The 24,149-nt window shown below is 41.8% G+C and overlaps 1 long non-coding RNA gene across 1 annotated transcript in view; it reads left to right on the top strand.

Annotated features, from left to right (window-relative positions):
- The window catches only part of LOC144731146 (uncharacterized), a 199,264-nt gene extending 175,331 nt beyond the window's left edge, over nt 1–23,933 (top strand). Inside the window, exon 3 of the long non-coding RNA XR_013587917.1 lies at nt 23,681–23,933. This is a non-coding gene — a long non-coding RNA (uncharacterized LOC144731146). The remainder of the gene's footprint in view (nt 1–23,680) is intronic.
- Nucleotides 23,934–24,149: the final 216 nt, after the last annotated feature.

Here is a 24,149-nt window from a genome sequence, read left to right as displayed (position 1 = left end):
ACCAAGCCCCACCCTCCCCACCCAGCCCCTCCCCATCCAGCCCCTCCCTCCCCACCCAGCCCCTCCCTGCACGACGGACACAATAATCCCCTGTGGGCTGGTGTAACCAGGAGGTTCCTACCTGTATTAATGTCATTATATCTTAAGAGATAAATAAGGCATACATTTGACTCGATCGTTACGGGACCGAATCCAAAAATGTATAAGGCTATCCACATATACAAACACAGAGACAATTTCAACCGAGAAGATGGATTCTGGCTTAGCAATCATTGGAAGGATTTGATAAACAATTTCGGGTCTTAATTGATTGTGTTCACGCTTACGGTGACTTTCAGACCGCATTCCATTCTCTTTCTCTCCCCCCTCCTCCGTTCCGAGCATAGATGGACTCGTCCGTCTGAACAACCGCCAGTTGCTGTCCGTGGTGCTGACGTTAAGAAAAAACCGTCAATTCTAGATTTGAAGCTTTCGTGACTGCAAGGAATCATCTTCTTAGGTTTTTTCGGTAAAGTCACGTAGAAAGTAAAATAAAATAAAAACAAAAATCACGACGTTTCGGAGGCAACACAAGTCTCCGTCATCAGGTGGGACCGTCACAGCCAGACTCACTTGATACAGCTAATCTGGCTGTGACGGCTGTGACGGTCCCACCTGATGACGGAGACTTGTGTTGCCTCCGAAACGTCGTGATTTTTGTTTTTATTTTATTTTACTTTCTACGTGACTTTACCGAAAAAACCTAAGAAGAAAAAAACCGTCACTTTATCAAATTTTCTTGCTGTGGGTTTCACACCTAATGACGATCGCTTGTGTTGCAATCGAAACGTCGTGAGAATTGTATTGTTTTATTTTTATTATTTTATCATTTCCCTTCTACGTGACTTCACCGAAAGAACCAAGAATATGAATATTTTTAGGTTTTTTTGGTAAAGTCACGTAGGTAAAACATTTAAATTAATAAAAGTCAAATTAAAATAAATAAATAAATAACTTGATACAGCTATCGTGCTGTGACGGTTCCACCTGAAGACGGAAGCTTGTGTTGCCTCCAAAACGTCGTGATTTTTATTTTATTTTTTATTTTACTTTTATTAATTTTAATTTTTTACCTACGTGACTTTACCGAAAACACCTAAGAATATGAATCCCTGCAGTCACGAAAGCTTTAAATCTAAACTTGTACAACATGTCGCTGTATCGACAGTATCTCTGCAACTCTGCTGTGGATACGTACACGATGCTAGCTTCAGGTGGTCAGTAGGTTAGTCCCCAAAGCATCGCGCAATCATCCCATCAACTTACATGCGAGCGGTATTCTGAAACTCATTTTCCCCGCTCTACGTTACGTGTGGTGCTCTGCGCGATGCGTGGCATGGACGAGATTTGTTGTCGAGTGGAGACGTGAAAATGCATTCGCTCAGCAATAAAACAACACAAACCCTAATACCATTACAGCTCATATGTGTTCATAACACTGCAGTAAAACACGATCACTGGCTCATGACAACTCTATCGTGGGCGGAGGTAAGAGCATTATTGTTCTGTGTTCATGGCCCGGTCTTCTAGGCAGACGTTATTTTAAAAACAACGAATATTCCCATATTGAATAACACCCATTGGCCCATTTGCAGCAGCATGTGGTACTTTATGGCTAGAGACTAATTCAACAAACGGATTTATGTGTGTTCAGGTTCACTGTACGTGCCATGTAGCAATGCATTAGCTTGGGTTATTATTTTAAGGTGCTGTTGAATGCTTAGTCTGGGTCGGAAAACAGCTTGTGTGTGTGTCCACGTGTGCATTTTAACGTTCGTCTTGTGTGTGCGTGTGTAGCATAGTATGCTTGCGCAATGCGTTGCAATCCCAGTGGCCTAGCTTATATTCCTGATAATTTGCCGCGAAGGTGAGATGTCAACTTTCTCGCCTGTGTGCAGGAGGTCGCGGGTATGATTCTGACCCTGACACCTGTAAATTTGGAGTTTTCATGTTCTTCCCATGGTCATGTGGATTTTCCTCTGGCTCCGCCGCCTTTCCCTTCCACATTGAGAATCAACGTGCATTTGGAGTATTTGGCTGCTGTAACTTTCCACGCGATAAGTCACTTCGCCGAGCTATCATATGCGGACAGGTCGCTTCTTCAAAAAAGCCATGCAGCTCATTGGCCCTTACCTTGTAAAATAAAATCAGTTTAGCTAAGTACGACCGCGTTCGTTTTTCGCGGTTTGCGCTGCTTATCTCTCCGATGCGCTGTCGAATTTCGCCTCCGCGCATTGTCCGGCGTGATGAACGACATTCCGCTCCACGTTCCGGGAGTCTCTTCCCGAGCACGCGGAGCGAATCTCCGGACATTGCGCCGAACAACACGCGGTGGCACAGCCCGAAGACACACGAGAGAGAGAGAGAGAGAGCGATATCAGTACTTCGTAGTATCTTAATGTGGTCCCCAGCATCACCGAGGTAGACTGAGGTCACAAAATATATGCACGGAACACAGTGTGTAAATATGATCACCGGTGACAAAGGTGGCCATGCGTGGCCCTGACCACACTATCTCTTTGTGTGTCGACCCTCCTTTCATGCATGGTCGCTAACGACTTCAGCAGGGTGTAAATGCATAGCCAAATGGGGGAAACGTATGTTCGTGCGCGCGTGCGTGTGTACGCGTGTGTGTACGTGTGTGTGTGTGTACGTGTGTGAGTGTGTACCTGTGTGTGTACGTGTGTGTGTACGTGTGTGTACGTGTGTGTGTGTACGTGTGTGTGTGTACCTGTGTGTGTACGTGTGTGTGTGTACGTGTGTGTGTACGTGCGCGTGTGTGTGTGTGTACGTGTGTGTGTGTATACGTGCGTGTGTACGCGTGTGTGTGTACGTGTGTGTGTGTACGTGTGTGTATACGTGTGTGTACGTGTGTGTGTACGTGTGTGTGTGTATACGTGTGTGTACGTGTGTGTGTGTGTACGTGTGTGTGTGTATACGTGCGTGTGTACGCGTGTGTGTACGTGTGTGTGTACGTGTGCTCTATGGAGAGCAGTAGTATAACAATTCGCGCGCCAATGGCGATCATGTGAACTGGTCCTGGGCCTCCCTTAGGTCGACTCGGCCTCAAACGAGTACCTGGTGTGGTGTGTAAACATCACCACTGGAGAGACAAAGGCGGTCGGGTGTGGGGCTCGCCATCCACCACTTCGTGTGCCGTGCATGCCTTCATTGGTGTTCGCTAACAGCACTTGGCCCGAACGTTCGTTAAGGCTATACGGGGGATCTTTGTCTTTGTGCATGCACTCTAACATCATTTTCCACTCTCTAGTGTGCAAGGCTAAGTGTGAGATTTGCTGCGTGTGAGACAGCGAGCGTGCGAGCGAGAGAAAAATATTTAAATTAAAGTGCTTCAGATATCCCATGGCATGCGTGGCATAAGGCAACATCATGTCTTCATATCACCACAGTTGTGACTTTGATCAAACTGAGTAACTCGGAATCGCATGTGGTCACGGATACATTTCACCGACGTTTTTGTCTTGATACACTGCCTCAGCGTTCTGGTCAAGTTGACTTTGCCAACACTCATATTGCTTTCACAGAATGTATCTCGCCCACCTTGCAGTTGCTCATAATCCAGAAAACTTGCTGTTTATGTGCCACGTCTATCAATTTAATGTCATCACTTTGTACGAGAAAAAAACCCACAAAGGTCACTTTCACCCCGCTCTGCAGGATAGAATTGGTCATGTGTCTACATCTGAGGCGACATAATTATGATATGCTTAGGATTCAATGGATATGAATGTTCTGTCCCAATGCCCTTTCTCTCTCTAATTTTTCCCCATTTCCCCCCAAACAATTTTAGCCCGATTATGCTATTAGACATCACGTCATATGAGACGAAGTTCAGTATCCATTTGGATCTCTCTATTCGCAGAGCTTACACTGAGATCCCTTCAAGTGACCTCTCGTCGCCACATGAAGAGGTGTCACTTTCCCACAATGCCCTGCGCACGTGCGCACGTGCGTTGAACTTCTTTCGCACCGTGCGTAGCCATTCATGCCAATCGTGCCAATCGGAGGTGCGAATGATGTTTTGACAAGCCACGTGCACGCTAAGCCAAACTGATGTTTTTAATTCTCAGACTTTTAAATCAAGCCAAATTAAGTTCAGAACCAAAATCGTTCGGGATTGCTTTCTGCAATCAATGTTGTGACTGGGCTGAGACCATCAACTTTCCGCACTTGAGGGCTTGGTTCGATTGCAGGGTGGCTTGCTTTGGATTTTAACCTAAGATATCGGCAGTGGCAGCTTGGTGCTCTTATCTCTGAGCATATGTGAAGTAAGTAAATACGTACATTTATAGATACGTGACTCTGATAACTTGGGCTATCACGAGTGGGAGATCGTATTGAACCGACAACCTCTGGAGTCTAGCTCTAAGCAGTGTAGTCACCATTAACACGATGGCGGTATCTCTTGCAATAAATATTCAGATTAAAAACGTTGCTTATGCGTAAATTTGCCCATATGTAATGAGGTTCCCCCACTTATTTCACAATGGATATAAGGTAAAGTCACGTAGAAGGGAAATAATAAAATAATAACAATAAAACATCTTTTATTATGTTTACGTGACTTTACCGAAAGAACCAAGAAGATGAATCCCTGCAGTGACGAAAGCTTTAAATCGAAATTTAATGGATGTAAGGTTGAGTGTCATGCAACAAACATTACTCCCCGTGGCAGGAGCAGGTGTGAAAGTGCTGCTTCCTGCTGTGTGGTCCCGAGGTCACCTGAAGTGAATTCAGAGGAAGCTCTGCGTTCTCCACTTTTGCAGGGCCATTCTCGAACATGAAAGGTTGCACTGCACTGCGAGGTCTGAATTGATACTTTGTCCCATGACATCATGTCCCATGACATGGCACATGACTTGAGGCCGATATGATAAGAGTGTAGAAGGAGACAACAGAGAGAGAGCGTGCTATGAAGCCTCTGACCAAGCTCTTGGAGGCTGTTTTTGATACCAAGAGAGAGGCAGATCAAAGGAGACCGTGGAGTGTGCTTGCAGAGCTGCACTAAAATGAAGCAATTCTGAAAAATAATCTAGTTTTGGGGAAAAAAATTCCAGTGGCCTAAAATATCTTCAAAATGTAAAGCTAACATTTATTTTTAGAGTGAAATAACATTTGAATAATATTAATAGATCATTCGTCATTACATAGTTTTTTTTATCCAGAACCAGTATTATCATTATTATTATTATTTTCGTCAAGGTCTTGGTTTACATTTGTCACGGACCATCAAATTTTCATATGTTTTATGAACCCTAATATGGGTCTAAAGCTGTATGGTAATGCACAGATGGTCGAATCACATACAATGCCACAAACGGTGTGTCAGCCTAGCAGCAGTCAACACTTTCTCAAAATACGTAGAAGTCACTACATGAAGCATATATAGTGGAAATCCCACAAGTCAAGCCTTACAGGCAGTTGTGATTACATTTTTTCTTAAATAATAGCAGCACATGTACGTGCATTGATTTAAGGAGTGTTGGTTTATGAGAATAACCTCTTACATTTCTCCATCATAGTCTCAAAAATAAACCGCAAGGCATCTTTAAAGATGTGATGCAATGTAAGGTCTGCTCGCCTCATCGATTAGGTTTCAGGAAAACACAAGATTTGTTTGTGTCAGAGGACCTAACTTGGGGCTGATTTATTAATTTGCCAACCTCACGAAAGTAACTTTTAAATTAGTTGTGCAGTCTTAGCCTCGAATGAGAGACAGATTTTAGCTGTTGGCTGATTTCGCAGATGTGCCATGAGCCTCAAAAATATGTGAACGTGGCCACAGTTTTAATTACAAATATGTCCATGGGCAAGTTTCGGTTTTTTTCCGACAAGCACCGTGTTGATTGTCAAATTTTTAAAAAATCCGATGAGTGTCTGTCTCAGTTGCTGGATGATATCATCAGCCACTTTCAGACGTTGTCATCCATGGCTAATTAATGTACTGGGTCGGGCAGTTAAATGTAAAAAAATGAGTTTTATAGCTCATCGGATTCCTCCCGTACAAGTATATATTCTGATTATGTACGTTGGGTGGATCAAAAATTGAGTTCTGCAGCCAAGGTATGGACGGCACAGCAAAGCAATTAATGTTCACAGAAGAAGACACTAAAACCAAGACCTTGACAAAATAAGTTACATTACTAAGCTGCAAATGCTCCTTTAGGACTTTTCGTTTGACAAGAAAATTAGGTGGCAGTTTTGCAAGTATGTCATGGAGAGATAACCAGTTTCATTTCTCTGTCGGCGTTATAAAAAAAAAATCGTGTAAACCTCTTGTAAGCTAAACGTGATATGTGACACTTTTCCGGAATAGGAAATGGATCATCATACAAAGCTATGCAATTTGTGAAAACTCTGCTCCAGTTCAAACGTACGTTTCTTTGCAAATCATTTACCCACGGTGTAACATTATGACGGCTATTCTTTTCCGGCAATATACTTTCATGACCAGAATAGCTTTTAAGGATACATCCACGGTGGCCTAGTTAGCACGAAGCACATCGCTTGGATTTACAATACCGAGGTCGCCGGTTCGGTTACATCTGTTCGCGTGGCAGTCGCGATGATGCTGCGAGTTTCTTAAATCCTCGCTCACCGCTGCTGTCCACCCATCGGTACGAATAGGTGGAGCACAGTTCGCCCATTGTATGGTCGCGAGTCGTGTGGTTACGCGAGGGTTGGTATATACGTTGAACTTCATTCGGAGTCCCCGCATTTCTTTAAAACTGATTTTTGTGCTCAGTTTTGTTGTCATTTCCTCCGCACCTCAGATTTGGTACGGTTGGCTACGTACGGTGCGAAAGAAGTTCAACATACATACACACATACTGCTGCACCTTTGCCTTTTATAATTTAACCGGCGACTTAAAGTGTCAGGGACTCTGCCAGCAGCTGGCAGTGGTGTGGTAGGAGAGGCTGCACGTACGTTACGACCTCACATTAATCATGGAAAAAACGCCGCTTTACAGCTGACAAAATGTACGCGAAGATAACATTTCAGCGGAGCACCTTCTTCAAAGTGGAGAGATGGGAGGCAGAAGATTGTGACTCACACTTGGAACAGAAGTTGAAATCGTCAGGTCGAAATACCTCCGTGCACATTCATCCCTGTTCTCAGCTGCGGTGAAAATTCCACGTTCCTATGACGAGTAACAGACTCCCAATAAAGTGGCTGTACACACAATGTTCCTCGTTTTATTCACCGCTGAGGAAATTATAGGCAGTCAATCCACAACTCCGGATTTGAGTTCACAATTCAATCGTGTGTCGTGTATTTGTAAGCGGAGCACTGTCTGAAATGAAAATAGATACGAGTTAAAACCCAGCATACGTTGTGATATTTAATTAGATCTCTCGGACAATAATTCTTCCATGGACGTGTTTTGGCGTGCAGGGATCCGCCAGACATTGCAAAGTATTGTGCCTTCCGTGGTTGCGATTCGACTCCCCGTAGCACAGCATGTTTACACATTACCGCCGAAGGAACATCGGCTCATGAAAACATAATCGGCGTCTCGCTGTGCTCACTGAAGCAAGCTGGCGCATCCAACGTAGCGGCGCGCAAAGTGCGAATGACTGCCGGGGGCATTCGCAGATGAATCTAATGAGAATTATTTAATTACAGCCCACTTTGCAAAATGCATCTGGAAACGGAACGACTTTCTCTTTTGCATTTGGACCCTGAACCAATTGCATGTTCGAATTTAATTAGACGTGTTTTTTTTATTTCTTACCTCTCCCTCTCTCATGAGATCTGTTGTCCTTTATATATAGTTATACAAACACATTCTTAAACTTTGGAGAAAAACATTGGGAAATGTACATAGTACAATATTACACATTTTGGCCACTATTATTCATATTATCACTGGATGGTTTTGCAATCTGTATTCCTTCCCTGCAGTGGGCTGAAGACACACTAGATAGGTAAGCGCCGAAAAAGTTAGTTGCGTTTATTATTATTTATATTATCTTATTATGTTTTACTTACTGTTAGTAGCTCAGCTTATTGGAGAGTATATTTAGTATACTGATGATACTATGTAGTTTATACTTTAGTTTTTTACGTGGTGGTTTAGTAACTGCAGCTACATACTATTAACAAGAATACTGATGGTATACACTCGACGAGCTATTCATTGCCAGGAGCAGCGAGTATCAAACCACAGCTGAACGAAGACATCCTCCCAAAGCTTCCTTTAGCTCAATGCATTAAGAGCCACCACCCACACTAATGTAACTCACTTAACCAAAACACATTCGGTGGGACGGCTGGCGATGACTGTCGTTACCGTGACAGGAAGTTTCTGAAGACATTCAACATTGTCCATTAAAACGCAATCTGCGTGAAATGGAATGCAATCGAGGAGGTAGCAATGAGTTATTGAGTTAGGAAGCCTCATTTGAGGCCGAGGGCTTACGTTGGCCAGGTGTTCCCGTATATAATTTAGACCAAACCACGTGTGGAGTGCAATTGTTGCATCCTTTAACCATCCTGGTACTCGGCATCACCGCTTACAAGCAGCATGACTCACAGGTTCAAAAGTACGCCGAGGTAATACTCACAGATGTTGCATGAGTTTAACACCTATCAGGCTTTCGAGACCAATGTTATCCATAATTAATATTGTCGCGAACTCACCTGGGATGTGTCCCGATGTCGCCAAATTTCGGGCGGTGGGCAGGTGTGTGCCTGGCGAGAGCGTTGAATTCAAGTTCAAGGTGCAAGTTCATTTATTAGATATAGCCCTGTGAGCCATTCGGCTCTTGAATCGGGTGCAACCGCAACAACAAAAAAACATGAACAAAAAAACATCTTAAAGTGAATATGTGAATATATATTGGGTGACCCAGACGCGCAGAGCTGCGGGAGTGTTGCCAATTGGCTGCTGCAGGGGCTACAGTCTGTGAAGATATATCCGTTGGGTTAGACATTAGAACCCCTCTTAACGAACACCCCTGTTAACGACTTGATCGCTAAACTACGGACCTCCATCGAGCCCAATATGTAGTGTATAGTGTAGTGTAGATGCATAGCTGTCGACCCATACGTTTAACCCGTATTCTTGTACAGGGAAATTGAGTTTTCAGGTCCATACGGTGTACAGCCGTTTCAATACGGGGGAAAAAAATCGTAGTTTTTGTCTTTTTGTTTGTGTTTCTCCCTTGCCATGTGACTTTGTAGGATGAACGTTGAGATTTATAATGGCACGGGATCACCAATACGGTCTGAATTGGTCTGTGATAAGGTGGGCACTGATAAGGGGTTTACAGGTATGATAGTTTAATGTATAGCAGTGTAGTGTATAGTAGTGTAGTGTTTAGTAGTGTAGAGTAGTGTAGTGTATAGTAGTGTAGTGTTTAGTAGTGTAATGTTTAGTAGTATAGTGTTTAGTAGTGTATAGTAGTGTAGTGTATAGCAGTGTAGTGCCTCTATAGAGCCCAATGTGTTCGCTTACCGACCACTCCCCTGTTAACGATGGGCTGTTATAGGTGCAGTAAATATTAATCATATAATTTATTAACCGTGTTTATTTTAATATTTCGTGTTGATAATGTTAATATCTTTCTGTATTAATACCCATGGTTTAAATATGATCAAGTACGTTTATTGGGTGAAAACGGGGTTACTTTCGATGCTATCTAAACGAATTAAGCCTTCAACGGGCATTTCCTATACTCGCTTGACGACCAAATCACTTAACGAGAGGTTAAGCGGAAACACTTGCCGTGGTTAAGTGGAGGGGGGTTCTACTGTGTTTGCTTCGACGCTCCCCCAAACCTCCAACGAGGCCCTATGCCAGCGACATGGTGAAGTATAGTCAAGTGACCCCCTCAAACTTGCACGCCATGCGGGGAAGGTTCCCCATCCGGTGGTGGGTTGGCAAAGGGACTGTGCGTGTGAAAATGCCCCCCGCCGTTTGACCAGGTGGAGCTGACGGGTGAGGAAAGGTTGCAAATTAAAAATTCAAAGGGTTAATTTGTTCAACCAGGGCGAGGCCTCAGAGAGACCAGGATAGGAGTCTAATTTTTATTTTTTCAAAAGTGACACAAATCAAAGCAAATCAGCGACGGAAATGAAAGCATCGGAAGGAACACGCTTCCTTCCGATGTTGGGAAGCCACTGGAGCTTTGCAATTTTTCAATATAAATTGAAACTTGAATTCTTTATAAGTTCAACGTAAATACATACGAAATAAATATAAATCAATGGAAAAATAAGTGTGTCACATGACAAACAGAAAATATGACAAATACAAAATAAATCAATGATAATTAATACATCACCTGGAATGTTAGTGTCTACTTGTGGTGTAAATAATGTAAAGTACAAAAATCATAACGATTGATAAGTTCACCATTGGAACCTCCTTTGCCAGCAGCAAAATATGATAATTGTTGTTTTACCCTTTTATCTGGCAACAAAACTGACACCTTTTTTACAATGAGTCATGTTTGCATTCTGACCACTGGTATTGTGGTCAATGCAAACATGACTCCTTGTAAAAAAGGTGTCAGTTTTGTTGCCAGATAAAAGGGTAAAAAAACAATAATAATATTTTGCTACTTGCAAATGAGGTTCCAATGGTGTAAATTCTTAACCCCGAGCTCTCATACTCTGATGGTGCATTGTCTTTGAGTTGTGCGCCTTTTGGCGTCATCTGGTGCAACACCATGTGAGACTAGGCTCTAAAAAAAGCTGTCTCAGGTGTGGACCAATCAATTTCAAGGACAGAGCATACATTATCAGAGTTGTGTTTTTTTGTTTGCAGGTATTGTGGTCAATGCAAACATGACTCCTTGTAAAAAAAGGTGTCATTTTTGTTGCCAGATATAAAAATAAAAAAACAATTATGATTCATAAGTTGCTCATGAAAAAAGTTGAATCTTTAAATGTGCAATACAAATAATGCATGCAACATTCATGACCAATAACAACAAGAACTTTGGTTTTTCAAGAATCTAGATGTTAACGAGAAGCCATGACACTCTTTATGTAGTGTGCAGACATTCAACATCAATTTTCTTCGGGCTTTTGGCAAGCACTAACACACCACTGTGTCTATAAAGCACAACTTCCTCACTATGGGAACCTCATTTGCCAGTAAAAATATGATAATTGGTTCTTTACCCTTCTATCTGGCAACAAAACTGACACCAACTTCCTCATCAACCACAACCTACATCTATTACACACTTTTTTTACCTTTTGCAAGAAGGCAGAGAGAGCAATTTGAGGGAAAAGGGACCAAAAATACTGTCAAAATTTGCCTATGGACTCTGAAATGAATCTTCAACTGACCCCAGTGAGGTGCTTTGTCGAGCTAATCTAATACGTGCCCTTTCTTTTCACTTGGCGATGCCCGTGGCGCCGTAAATTGTACACACATGCGGCTTGTGATAGCGTGCGGCGTGAAGCAGAAATGAGGGCTGCGTGTGTGCTGAATTTTTCCATTGACCTTGAGCACCGAGCCCCTCACCATTGTCACTTAACCCCCCCCCCCCCCCATGTGCACTGAATTATACCACAAAAGCGTACGGAATAAATGTCTTTAACACGGGCAGGACGATAGTGACTCAAATAATATTCATCTTCTTGGTTCTTTCGGTAAAGTCACGTAGAAGGGAAATAATAAAAAAATAAAAATAGAACATAATAAAATAATTCTCACGACGTTTCGGCCACAACGCAAGCAGCCGTCCTCAGGTGAAGAACAGGTCTGTCGGAAAGCTTTAAATCGAAATCAAATAATATTGTTTTTCGTGAATATTATGCTCACGGCGTGGATGCTAAAACCACCACTTTAAATGTAACTTGAAATGTCATGGGTGATGCATGTAAAGTGGCTGACAAAGTTAGAAAGCAGATAGCGAATTGTTCCAACAGCAAGAAAACTTGAATGCGAATCTCAAGAATGAATACGTAGAATTCCCTAACATAATTATAAATGAATGAGAGCAGAAATCACTGAAAACAAACACACTTCTTGTTGAGTAAGCATCGGATGCATGGAAACAGCACATAGGTTGATTATTGACAGTTCACCATATTTACCTTATTAGTATTTAATTGGCTTTTGGTTAAGATTTTATAATTTTGTGGTGTCTTGCCTTTTACTTCCAAGGGTGAATGTCGTGCTAAGCGTCTGTCCTACAACGCGCTGGGATTCTTGATGAAAGGTGCTTTAGAAATATAATTCCGATAACACTGTGTAACAAACAAAAAATGTGTTCCTGGGTAGTAAGTGTTATTTCCTAATTGGTTATGCTTCAAAAGTACAGAAAATGGCTATTATTCCCCACACATTTTCTTACGTGACCAGGACAGTCATAGTGATAGGTTTTTACCCTTTGAACTGGTACAAAAATTGACACTTTTATACAAGGCATCATGTTTGCAATAACCACAACACAAGCAGTCAAAATGCAAACAAAAAGAAACGACTATGATAATGATATGCACTGTCCTTGAAGTTGATTGGTCCACACCCGAAAAAGCTTTTCTTAGTGTTGGACCAGATGACGCCAAAAGGCGTACAACTCAAAAACAGCGCACTATCAGAGTATTGAGAGCTCGGGGTAAGCATTTACACTATGAGACCTCCTTTACCAGTAAAGAAAAGCTGTCTCGGGTGTGGACCAATCAACTTCAAGGACAGTGCATATCATTATCATGATCAGAGTTGTTTCTTTTTGTTTGCATTTTGACTGCTTGTAGTGTGGTTATTGCAAACATGATGCCTTGTATAAAGGTGTCAGTTTTTGTACCAGTTAAAAGGGTAAAAATCTATCACTATATTTTGCCACAGGACAGTCATATTTAGAAATGTACCTATTTTCAATGAGAAAACGTGTGCATTTGTGTCATTCCTTCACATAAAGTCCTGGTCACAAAAGCAAAGTTTGTGGGGAATAATAGACATTTTCTAAATTTTTTGGCATAAGCAATTAAAAAACAACACTTACTACCCAGGAACAAAAATCGTGTTACATCGTGTAATCATTATCTAGGAGAAAGGTGGAACCACAACTCACAATAGAGATATAATCTTAACATTAGCAGAGGGGAAATTTACAGGCATCTCTATAGCAAATCGTGCGTATAGACCATCTCTCAGATGAAGCTGAGAAAAATCCAGATGTGACACTTTACCCTAAACAGTATGAAAATGGGGAAAGCTCCTGGACGAGATGTTATAACTTTGAACGTCATGAAAGAAATTAATAAACCATGATCCGTTGCAGATTTTCCCAAAACATAGACAATATAATATCCTATCGAAGTGAACTACACAATTTTTCTAAATATCTTTATGATATTTAGAAATATTGGTGAGACTCTGGTTACATGTTTCCTAAACGATTTGAGTTTATCTGTTAGAGGGACGCAAAAATAACAAGTGTGGCAGCCAAGGAATGGAATACGTTTTCAGAGGGTATCCATCTAGACTCTCGTCGATGGCGCAAATTAAATCCACGAATTTCCAGGTGGTCGACAGATTACACTGGTCAGCACACTTTTTTCTGGCATAAGGTATTCCAACGGTTTTAAGGTAATTTTGGGGTGCTGATTCCAAATCTGGCATCAGTTTTTGTCTATCACATCAGGTTTTTGAGATATCAAATATTGCATTTTCAATAAAACTGCAGAATATTTTTTTTAAATAAATGTGAATATCTACATAAAATGATATTATAAACACACTATCCTAAAAATACAGCACCGTATTTTAACACTAAAGCAGTCACTGACTCGCAACAACTTGCAATCATAATTGACATAGTTAATTTCGGGTAAAATCAATGAAAATGGGGTATACCGGTAGCATTAAATGAGATGTGATAGAGCAAATCTGAGATCAGATTTGAAATCAGCACCCTGAAATTAGTCTAAAACGGCTGCAAAAGTCCAGGCCAGAAAAAAATGTTTTTTTTGTTGACCAGTGTAATCACCCCGTGGAATAGTTTAAGAAATGTGGCAGCGTGGAAAGGCGTCCATCCAGCAGTGGATTGATCATTGATGGTGATGGTGATTATGAATATTTCAGCCTTCAAGCCAGCCATGCGAGCGCTCGCGTTGGCTGAAATGCTGCTGGCTTTGCGGGAGGTTCGTGGATTGTGTTGGGTGGACACTGTGGCCTCGTGATGAATGTGATTGCCTGACTTGCAGCGCTGCAGCTCGATTCGGTAGGATGTGAGAAAGTGGAAACTCACTTGAAAAAGTGGCGATTGCTGCTTTGCGGAAATTGCCTATTTGCCCGAAAATTACGTGGGAAATAGACGTTTGAAATTGTCAACTTTCTTCAAATGATTGCATTTCTTCGACTTTGTGGCAATTACGCTCCATGGATGGCTTTAAGGTACTTTCGGTGGCATTGTGATGTTCACATTTATTATTATATTTCAACATTTCTGGCCCACTGGAATTGATACACTGTGTGGATGTATAACTTCCAGCTGTAAGGAAATAGGAGGCTCACGTCGTGACCTGTCTCGAGTTTATGTCTTCAGCCTCTGAGATGACTGTCTAAATTTAGCCTCCACTTCCCACAGCTCTGGAAGAAGAAGAACATTTTTTTTATTAAAGCAAGCTCTGTTGAACGGAGCAATATTAAGCATAATGTACTCAAACACATTTTTTTTTTGCCCATTTGGTGTCGGGAGTAGATTTTTTTTAACACCTTGTCATCTACAACACGACAGTATGGAGGTGTCTATATGAGTTTGACCGACTTATAAAGGTTCACGTCAGAGCAGTGAGCCAGAACCCCTCTGAGATGCTGAGTTCAAATGGACGCTGCCCTCCGTGCCAAGCTGTCTTCTCACGTGGAGCGAGTTTCATTGGCCTCGGCACGCTCACTGATGAATGGCACGCAAATCGGAGCCTGACCTGATATTTATATTGGAAACACGTAGGCTTTCGCGACCAATATTATCCATAATGGAGGGTTTTTTTTTAAATCCTTTATATTAAGTTCACTTGCTTGCTTGCTTGCGCGCTTACGACCATGCAGATATTTTGGTCGTTTTTTAACCCACTTCCCGTGATCCAATCGAGCTGACATTTTGCACACAGACTCGTTGTGCGTGACAATGTATTTTCGTGAAAAATTTTTTCCAAAATTTTACACTTTTTAGGAAAAAAATATTATATTTAATTACCAATTGCTTAATGGTGGCAGGCAATCATCTGACCCATAGGTGGCAGCCATCTCAAGCCAGAGGACGAGATGACTCTAGCCGCCACGCATATAAAGGATTTATAGTGAAAAACTTTGTTTTTACGGGCTAATTTTTTAAGGCTTCGATCGCGTGAATATAAATGTGTCGTTAATCCCGCCAGCCACCCGACACAGCCAATTAGTGAGGTTTGTCACGGAAACAAAACATGCCAATTAGTTACTTGTACAGCACACCGGTGCGTTGGAGATTAAACTCACAACATTTGCAATGCGAGTACTGCGACTTTTCACCGGTAATTCCAACTGGCTGTCACCTGGTGAGGCTGTGTCGGGTGGTGGAGGGTTTAACGACACATTTATATTTACGCGATCTAACCCAAAAAGCCTCTATTATGGTATAACTGGAAATTGTTTGCCGACCAAGGCTAAACAAACATCTCACATTGACTTCAATAAGCACAGACGGACTATTGAATATTCGATGACCCGTATTAATTTTTAGCTGATGCACCTCATTGGAATACATTAATTTGCAAAGTAACACGACTGCGTGGATTTCCGCGGTTGTGCTCTATGTACGTACGTTGAACCTCTTTCGCACTTCCCGGAGCCAACCCGTGCTCATCGGAGGTGCATCTTTCCAATGCATATTTTTTGGGGTTGTGCCACGTGTTGTTCGGCACAATGCCTGACGTCTTCGCTCCCCGCGTCGGGAGATCCTTCGGGAACAGAACTCTGAGCGCAGATTCAGTTCACAAAGAAGGTCCCCAGTGCGTGAAGTGAAACTTCGGGCATCGTGCCCATCGACACTTTAGGCACGAACCTAAAGCACACCGCTTAGGGCAATCATTTTCAGGGTGCATTTTTTTTTTTTCGGTGAATGCATGCGAGAAAAAAAAAACTTTCATTGCTCTCATCGGATTCCTGCAGGATCAACTAAGATTCGGATTCGGACAAAAGTCATCTTTAAAGATGTGTTCTCAGCCCCCTCCAAGTGTGCGAAATTACTATCATCACAATTTTGTTTTCGGATTGGATCACTCCGTAATTAACTTTATTATTCCCATTTATCATCGTTTGTTCTTCATTGTATTGGAATTTAGAGTGTACTCATTGATCTTGTGATTACTGTATCAGCTGTCTATATTGCTCAGATTGTATCTATAATTGTGTGAGTGTTGTTTATTTTTCCTACACCGCTTTGAAATACGCCAATATGAAAGGCGCTTTATAAAATAGAGCTTATTAGTATCATGTTCATCACAGATTGCGTATGTTCACACCGGTAACATCGCACATGCTAATGTATGCGTGCATGTTGAACGTCTGTCGCAACGTACATAGCCACCCGCGCTAATCGGAGTGTGCGAAATATGTTAATAATGGATATTGATCGATAATAAATATCGATATATCAATAATGGACATTGATATATGACGTATCTATTCATTGGTTGGCTCTGTTCTTATTACCAAAAGTCAAGAAGCCTCGAAGCTCCAATGATCATTGGGTGGTTGCATATCTCTATCCATGGTCCTAAGCCATGGTGGCAGCGAGTGTTGAATTCCCACCACCTGCCCATGCCTAAGTGGCTCTCTTCAATGCGTTTGCCAAACGCCCACGTGGAAAACGAAAAGCTCACCCTGTGGAACTATGGCGAGAAACTCTAAACCATGGACCGTGTAAATTTGCATTGCCCCAAATATAGATTTGAATGCAGTGGGTGGGTGGGCGTATCAGTAATTGACCAATTCTCAAAGCAATTGGGTGGTGATGATGATGATGGCGGTGATGGTGGTAATGATGAAAGGGTAGCATGAGTCTGAGCCATTTGCAGCTTGGTTTTTAGTTTGTGATCTCAAAACTAGGAAGCCAGCCTGTGCTGCTTTTAGCATTACAAATTAGAATTTTACATTTTCATAAACTTGTCACTGCATTTATATGAATTCACACTTCCAATTAGCATGGTTGGCTACGTACGGTGCGAAAGAAGTTCAACATATATATTTCAATCTAGCATAATTTGGTTTCTAATGATGCAACACAAGAATATTCTCGTATTATTTCAGAAGTAGTATATCACACATTAAGATTCAGCGTGAAGATATTAAATTAAATGTCGCAGTTAAGTATCACTTATCACTTAACTGTGTTAGAGTACGCAGTCATGAAAACATTTCGTTTAGGTGTTTAAATATAGCACGATTTGTCTTGCTAATACAGCATGTGCAACATGGTTAATCACGAACCAGACAAAGAACCAACGTGTAGTAATATCCTTATGAGCCTTATGTTATCGTGGCCTGCCAAAAAGCACATCGGAGTGTTCCCAGCGCGCCCTGAACATAACCAGTGGACTTGCCAAGCATGCATGGTGGTGCTCAGCGCTGAATCTGGCACGTCAGCAAGCGTGCCCAGGGGCTGGACCAATCAACGCCTTCGTAGCTCGTGACGCGGCTGCACCGCGAGGACGCCTTCGTCAGCACGTGACGAGCACGTGTCTCGATTCACTTTTTTTGTGCTTGTGACGTCAGCGGCACGCCTCGGCTTCTGCGGTAGAAAAAAATAACCAGCCTGGCCTCCAGTGTCGGATTGAGCTAGTGCGGGGCCTGTAACATGTGTTATAAAGGGGCCCTGAAATAAAAAAAAAATATTAAAACACACTTTTTTTAACTTGCATAGTAAAGTAATTGTTTTTTTCATTTGCGATACAGACAGATAATACGACAAATCGCTGACCTTAAACACGCGGTTGTTCATAAAAGTTGAAGGCAGTATAGTGCAATAGTAATAGAGCAAGTGCAGAATCACAGAACCGGAATTTATAGCTTGAAAGCATTTAGGATGTTCAGTTTGCACATAGTCACATAGTCACTTTAAGATGTTTTCTTGTTCATGTTTTTGTTTTTTGTTTGTTGCGGTTGCACCCGATTCAAGAGCCGAATGGCTCACAGGGCTATACCTAAAAAATAAACTTGGAACTTGGAACTAGCACGGGGCCCTTGAAAGTGCGGGGCCCGTAGCATATGTGCTATTGGGATAATCCGGCACTGCCTGGTTCCTCTCGACGAATGCTGGGTTGGTTCAGCATCGCCCCCGCGGCACGGTTGTGCAGTGTGGAAAACAAGTGCAATTGCCAACGTCGTCGTCGTAAATTAAGTGGCATCCCTTTTTCTCTGCACTCTGGGGTTTGTTCAGCGTGTATAAATGTTCAAGACGAAAGTGCTCAACAAACCCAAGCGAGAGACCCTCTGAAAAAATGACAATCGAGACTCATGCCCTGATAAATAGGCAACTCTCAATAATGCAGGCTAATATGGACAAAGGGTGGCCCAGATTAAACGAAAATACGGAAAATGCAAAACGCTTGTTAATTTTGCCATGAGCACGTTTATTGTTTACCTATGTGGTACGTAGGTGCAGATGTAAATCGTCTGTTTTTGTTGCTTCTTAAAGTAATCCATTTACCTGCCAAAAAGTTTGTGCAGAAATAATTGGTCCCTGATCCTCGATGAGAGGAGAGCGTCTAAAAGCAGTGTGCACTTAAAGATAGAACCAACCTAAAATAACGTTTAATTACCTGTAGGAACAGCATTGGTAAAATAGAATTTACAGTCTTGATTTGAAGCTTTCGTGACTGCAGGAATTACTCTTTGGTTCTTTCGGTAAAGTCACGTTAAAAAATTATCACGACGTTCCGATTGCAACACAAGCAACCGTCATCAGGTGCAAGCTCGGAGAGAAACACAATTACAGAGAGAGAAACAGAGAGAGGGAGAGAGAGAAACACTGTATGTGTCTCTCTCCGTGTCTGTGTTTGTCTCTCTCTCTGTATGTCTCTCTCCGAGCTTGAACCTGATGACGGTTGATTGTGTTGCAATCGAAACGTCGTGAGAATTGTATTTATTTTTTCTTTCTACGTCACTTTACCGAAAGAACAAAGAAAAATAATTTACAGTGTTAGCTCTATTTCTGGAAGGGTACTTGCAAATATTCTCTCCTAAACACAAGTTTTGGCAGAAAATTATAAATGTATGTGCAGTAATTCTAGATTTGAAGCTTTCGTGACTGCAATGATTCATATTCTCAGGTTTTTTCGGTAAAGTCACGTAGGTAAAACATTAAAAGTAATGAAAGTAAAATAAAACAAAACAAAAATAAAATTCACGACGTTTCGGAGGCAACACAAGTCTCCGTCATCAGGTGGGACTTGATGCAGCCAATCTGGCTGTGACGGTCCCACCTGATGACGGAGACTTGTGTTGCCTCCGAAACGTCGTGAATTTTATTTTTGTTTTGTTTTATTTTACTTTCATTACTTTTAATGTTTTACCTACGTGACTTTACCGAAAAAAACCTGAGAATATGTATGTGCAGTGGCACAATATAAATGGATACCCTCCAAATGTTTACTGTTAGTAGCAATGGAGTCGGGTTTGTTTATGATGATACCCCCCTATTTGCTACTGCACGTGTCACTACAGTACGTACACGGACGGTCAATATTGATTCTGGCCAGGACGTTCGGCTGGTGTCGGCTCTTGAGTAAGTAACCTTGTTTCCACATTAGCCACATGGATCACGGAGGCCTGCTCAGTGTGGCTTAGGCATGTATATTCCAAATAAATCTCATTGCCAACAATCTCCGAGCGGCTCGTCTTATCATTTCGAACCAGCGACGCAATTTTTTTTAATTCAAATTGATCATCAATTGATTTCCTCGATGGAAATTATCGGGGATATATTCCTTGCGACTGTCGCTCGTGGGCTTCATACCACGGATCAGAACCAGAATCTTTATTTACACTGGAGAAATCCGATGAGCTATGAAGCTCTTTTTCACAGATCTCCAGTAGGGGTGGGTGAGAAAGTTACAACGACAAACAATACAAATTATAGGAAAGGTAAACAAATCAGTCAAATTAATAATTCAATAACTTGAAACTAAACAATTTTTATTTTACCAGGTAAGGGTTATTTTTCAGACGTGACCTCACCGCAAACGATAGCGCAACGAAGTGGCTTATCAAGTGGAAACGTAGAGCAGCCCAATAAGCATTCTAAAATGTGGGACTTTAAAAGGATGATGGCATATGTTTTTCTTATGGATTTTCAGATCATTATCACGATGTATCAAAAGTGACGTATCTTCGTGCTGACAACACTTCACCTCACGCCATGCGACGTCAAAATATCCAATAAGTTCGAAACACTGTTTTTTGTCGGGTCATTCTAAACTTCGTATCTAGGCCCAATATTCAGATTTTTTTGTGGGGGGGGGGAGGGATTAGACCAAAAGCAGAATCTCATCCGTACTCTGTACTGTATACGTTAGCCTTTCTCACCCCGAGTGGCGCAAACATCATTGGGGGTGAAGGGGGGGGGAAGAAAGTTTTTTGGAGGGTGGGGAGGCATCCAGAGCCTGCGGCATGGATGCCGTGCAGGAGAAATGTCTCGCGTACGCGGGAAACATCAGCGTGGCACGGTGTGGTGACAACACGTTCTGATGCACAACGTGAAACAAATGTCTTACGAACACCGTGTTGCCTAGAGGCATGGAACGTGTGATCTATCTCTCTCCCTGTATTTGAGGCCTTGGAAACCTTAGTCGTGTTTTGGGGGGCTGGAGAAAGGGAGGGGTGGCCATACAACGGACCAGGGTTGTTGATGTGGAGGCCGCCACAACAACAAAAACAAGATTGAGAACCACTTGTGTATGCAAATAAGTGAATGCAAAAATGTGGCTGTGGTCATACTCGGAGAAGGATATTTTTGTTTCTGAGAGAATTAACCTCGCTCGAATGCGTGTGTCCATTGCGGGTATTGTTTAGCTGCGATAAAATGTGCTTGTGCTGGCAGTCTCAAGGTCTCAGCATTCATGCCCAGGGCAAGCACACGATGTATTATAATATCACCTGGGCAAGACTCAACAATACACTTTTTTTTATTATGAAAAAATGTACGATGGGGTGGGAGGGTGGGAGAAAATAAAACCTCCTGAAATACATTCAAACCTTTCGTATGTGTCTGCTTAGTTGCCGCATTAACTAGCAGTTAATTTTCTTTTTTTGTTACCTTTAACGAGGAGGCCGATAATTTTGAACTGATACATTTTTTATAACCTCAAAAGGGATTTTGTGTGGCACGTTTTAGGGAATTGCTTCTCGTTTAATATTCAGAAGTAAACAGACCTTTAATTGGACATCCCGTTTGCAAAGAAAAACATCCCAGGCTGCACGGCCTGCTACCCAAACGTGCTGTTCTAGGGCAATAGCTGTATGCGTCCCCATCGGAAGAGAGTATTTGTGCAATGCACTCCAAAGCAAAGTTTACTTTCTAAATTAGCAATGCGCGTTTGAAATGTAAAGATGAGGGGCTCGAGATCGACGTCACTTTAAGATGTTTTCTTGTTCATGTTTTTTTGTTTGTTGCGGTTGCACCCGATTCAAGAGCCGAATGACTCACTGGGCTATACCTAATAAATTAACTTTGAACTTTGACAACATTTCTTCTGTATAGCTGTAAAACGCAACGATATTTACATCAAACCGAGCATATTGCCAAGTGGCCAGTGTGGTTCAAAGGTTACTCACGAGCCCTGCCAGCCACCTATAGGCCAGAGTCAGTATCGACCACCCGTGTACTTATGAGACCTATACCAAATAGGAACCTGATAAAGATACCAACTTACATTTCGATTTAAAGCTTTCGTGACTGCAGGGATTCATCTTCCTGGTTCTTTCGGTAAAGTCACGTAGATGGGATATAATAAATTAATAAAAAAATAAAACATAATAAAATACAATTCTCACGACGATTCGGCCAATTCGCAAGCAGCTGTCCTCAGATGAAGAACAGGTCTGTCTTCAGACGCTGTCTTTCCGACAGACCTGTTCTTCACCTGAGGACGGCTGCTTGCGTTGTGGCCGAAACGTCGTGAGAATTGTATTTTATTATGTTTTATTTTTATTATTTTATTATTTCCTTTCTACGTCACTTTACCGAAATAACCAAGAAGATGAATACCAACTTACACTATTGTTACAAAATCTAATCATTGAATGTATCTGACAAGTGCTCATCTGGTCCAAACCTGCTTAGCTTTTTGTACCTGACAGTGAATGTTTTTGGCCAGCTCAGGATCTATTTATCACTGTTGCTGAGTGCAAGCCCAAAACACAATTGCAGGGATGCAGCTTTTACCCGGCGAAAAATTAACTACCTTGCTTGGTATACAGGAGACCGTGAGTTCGACCGGACCCTGACGTTTGCATAGTTGGAGTTTTCATGTTCTCCCCGTGGCCGCGTGGATGATTCTCCAGGTCGTCTGGTTTCTCTCTCTACATTTAGAAAGATGCGTTTAGAGTATTTGGCTGCTATAAATTTCCACGTGATAAGCCACTTCGTTTGGCCATCATTTGTGGCCAGGTCATTTCTGAAAAAGAGCTATAAATCAAACAAACACACACATTCCTCTACTTTCTTTATAGTTTGCATAACATCCTTCATAAAAGTACACGGGGCTCCATTCAATTGACGTGTACGATATCATTATTTTTGAAGTGACAAACTTGATTATTTCCGAGTGCAAATTGTAGCACGGTGTACTTTATGCCCTTGGTGCGATGCTCATATTCTCCAACGTTGCCAAAAGTTTTGCAAACCAATTTTTCCCTTCCAGAGTAACTTGATTTTTCAAGCCGTCGGCATTCCGTCCGAGTTAAACAGCCACAAGAGTCCCACCGTGAGGTGATGTGGCTTTGGGGAGGCCGATATCTAGCAGTGGATTGATCATGGCTAATTGATTATGATGACTACAATCTAGTTTACATGGTAATAGTTCAAATGGACGATGTTAAAAATCGTGCGTCTTTTGGCGTCATCTGGTGCAACACCATGTGAGACTAGGCTCTAAAGAAAGCTGTCTCGGGTGTAGATCAATCAATTTCAAGGACAGTGCATACATTATCAGAGTTGTGTTTTTGTTTGCATTCCGACTGCAGGTATTGTGGTCAATGCAAACATGACTCCTTGTAGAAAAGGTGTCAGTTTTGTTGCCAGATAAAAGGGTAAAAAAACAATTATCTATGTTAAATTATATCATCAGTTTTTTTTCAAAGTTCATATGGTTTGGAATCACGTTAAAAATAATGTGCCAGCAATGAAATGTGCTATTGTTATTCCAAATCGTAATCATCGTTGTTGTTGTTGTTGTTGCTGCCCTTCTTCTTTACAAAGGGCACACAACATCTCGGTGGGGCACGTTATGAAGGATTTAATGCGATACATAATTTTTAGTGGGCAATGCCAGATTTATTGCGCATTAATAAATGTCAAAAAATCTGCCCAGTCATCTGCACGGGGCCCAGTATAAGGGTTTAGACGCATATCAATATTCATTAATTCGCTAATGGCGTGAGTTTGTGTTGAACAGGAACAGGTGCTGGAGGCAAACAAGGGAAAAACGTGGCAGCTGCTTGCACTTTCATGGGATTCAACGCCATGAATAAAACAAACGGCACAAAGAATTACTGTGAAGACACGATCCAGTGCTTCGGTGATCACATTAACAATTTTTTCATTAGAAATTTGCATGCATGCATAAACATTACAAAATATTTCACGTGATTTCTTTTCCTTTCTCATTGCGATTTTCAGGTTGTTGTTTTTTTTTACAATACCTTCTCTTTTATAAGGTGGTGCGGTCTCCAATGCACGATAAAAAAAAATATTTATTTTGCATGCGAAAGCGAGCGACGAATCTGCGTTGACTTTGTGTGCTTTCAGTTAGGAGTATACGACATGATTTAGGCATGAGACATGAATATGACATCGTTAATTAAAGGTCAACAAAGTAAAAAAAAGTGTAGAACTCAACTACATTGGCGACCCTGACCATCATC

The sequence above is a fragment of the Lampetra planeri genome, chromosome 38, assembly GCF_965212315.1.
Source record: "Lampetra planeri chromosome 38, kcLamPlan1.2.h2, whole genome shotgun sequence".
Lineage (NCBI taxonomy): Eukaryota > Metazoa > Chordata > Hyperoartia > Petromyzontiformes > Petromyzontidae > Lampetra > Lampetra planeri.
The sequence above is the reverse complement of the archived record's forward strand: the minus strand, read 5'-3'. Positions and strand labels throughout refer to the sequence as shown.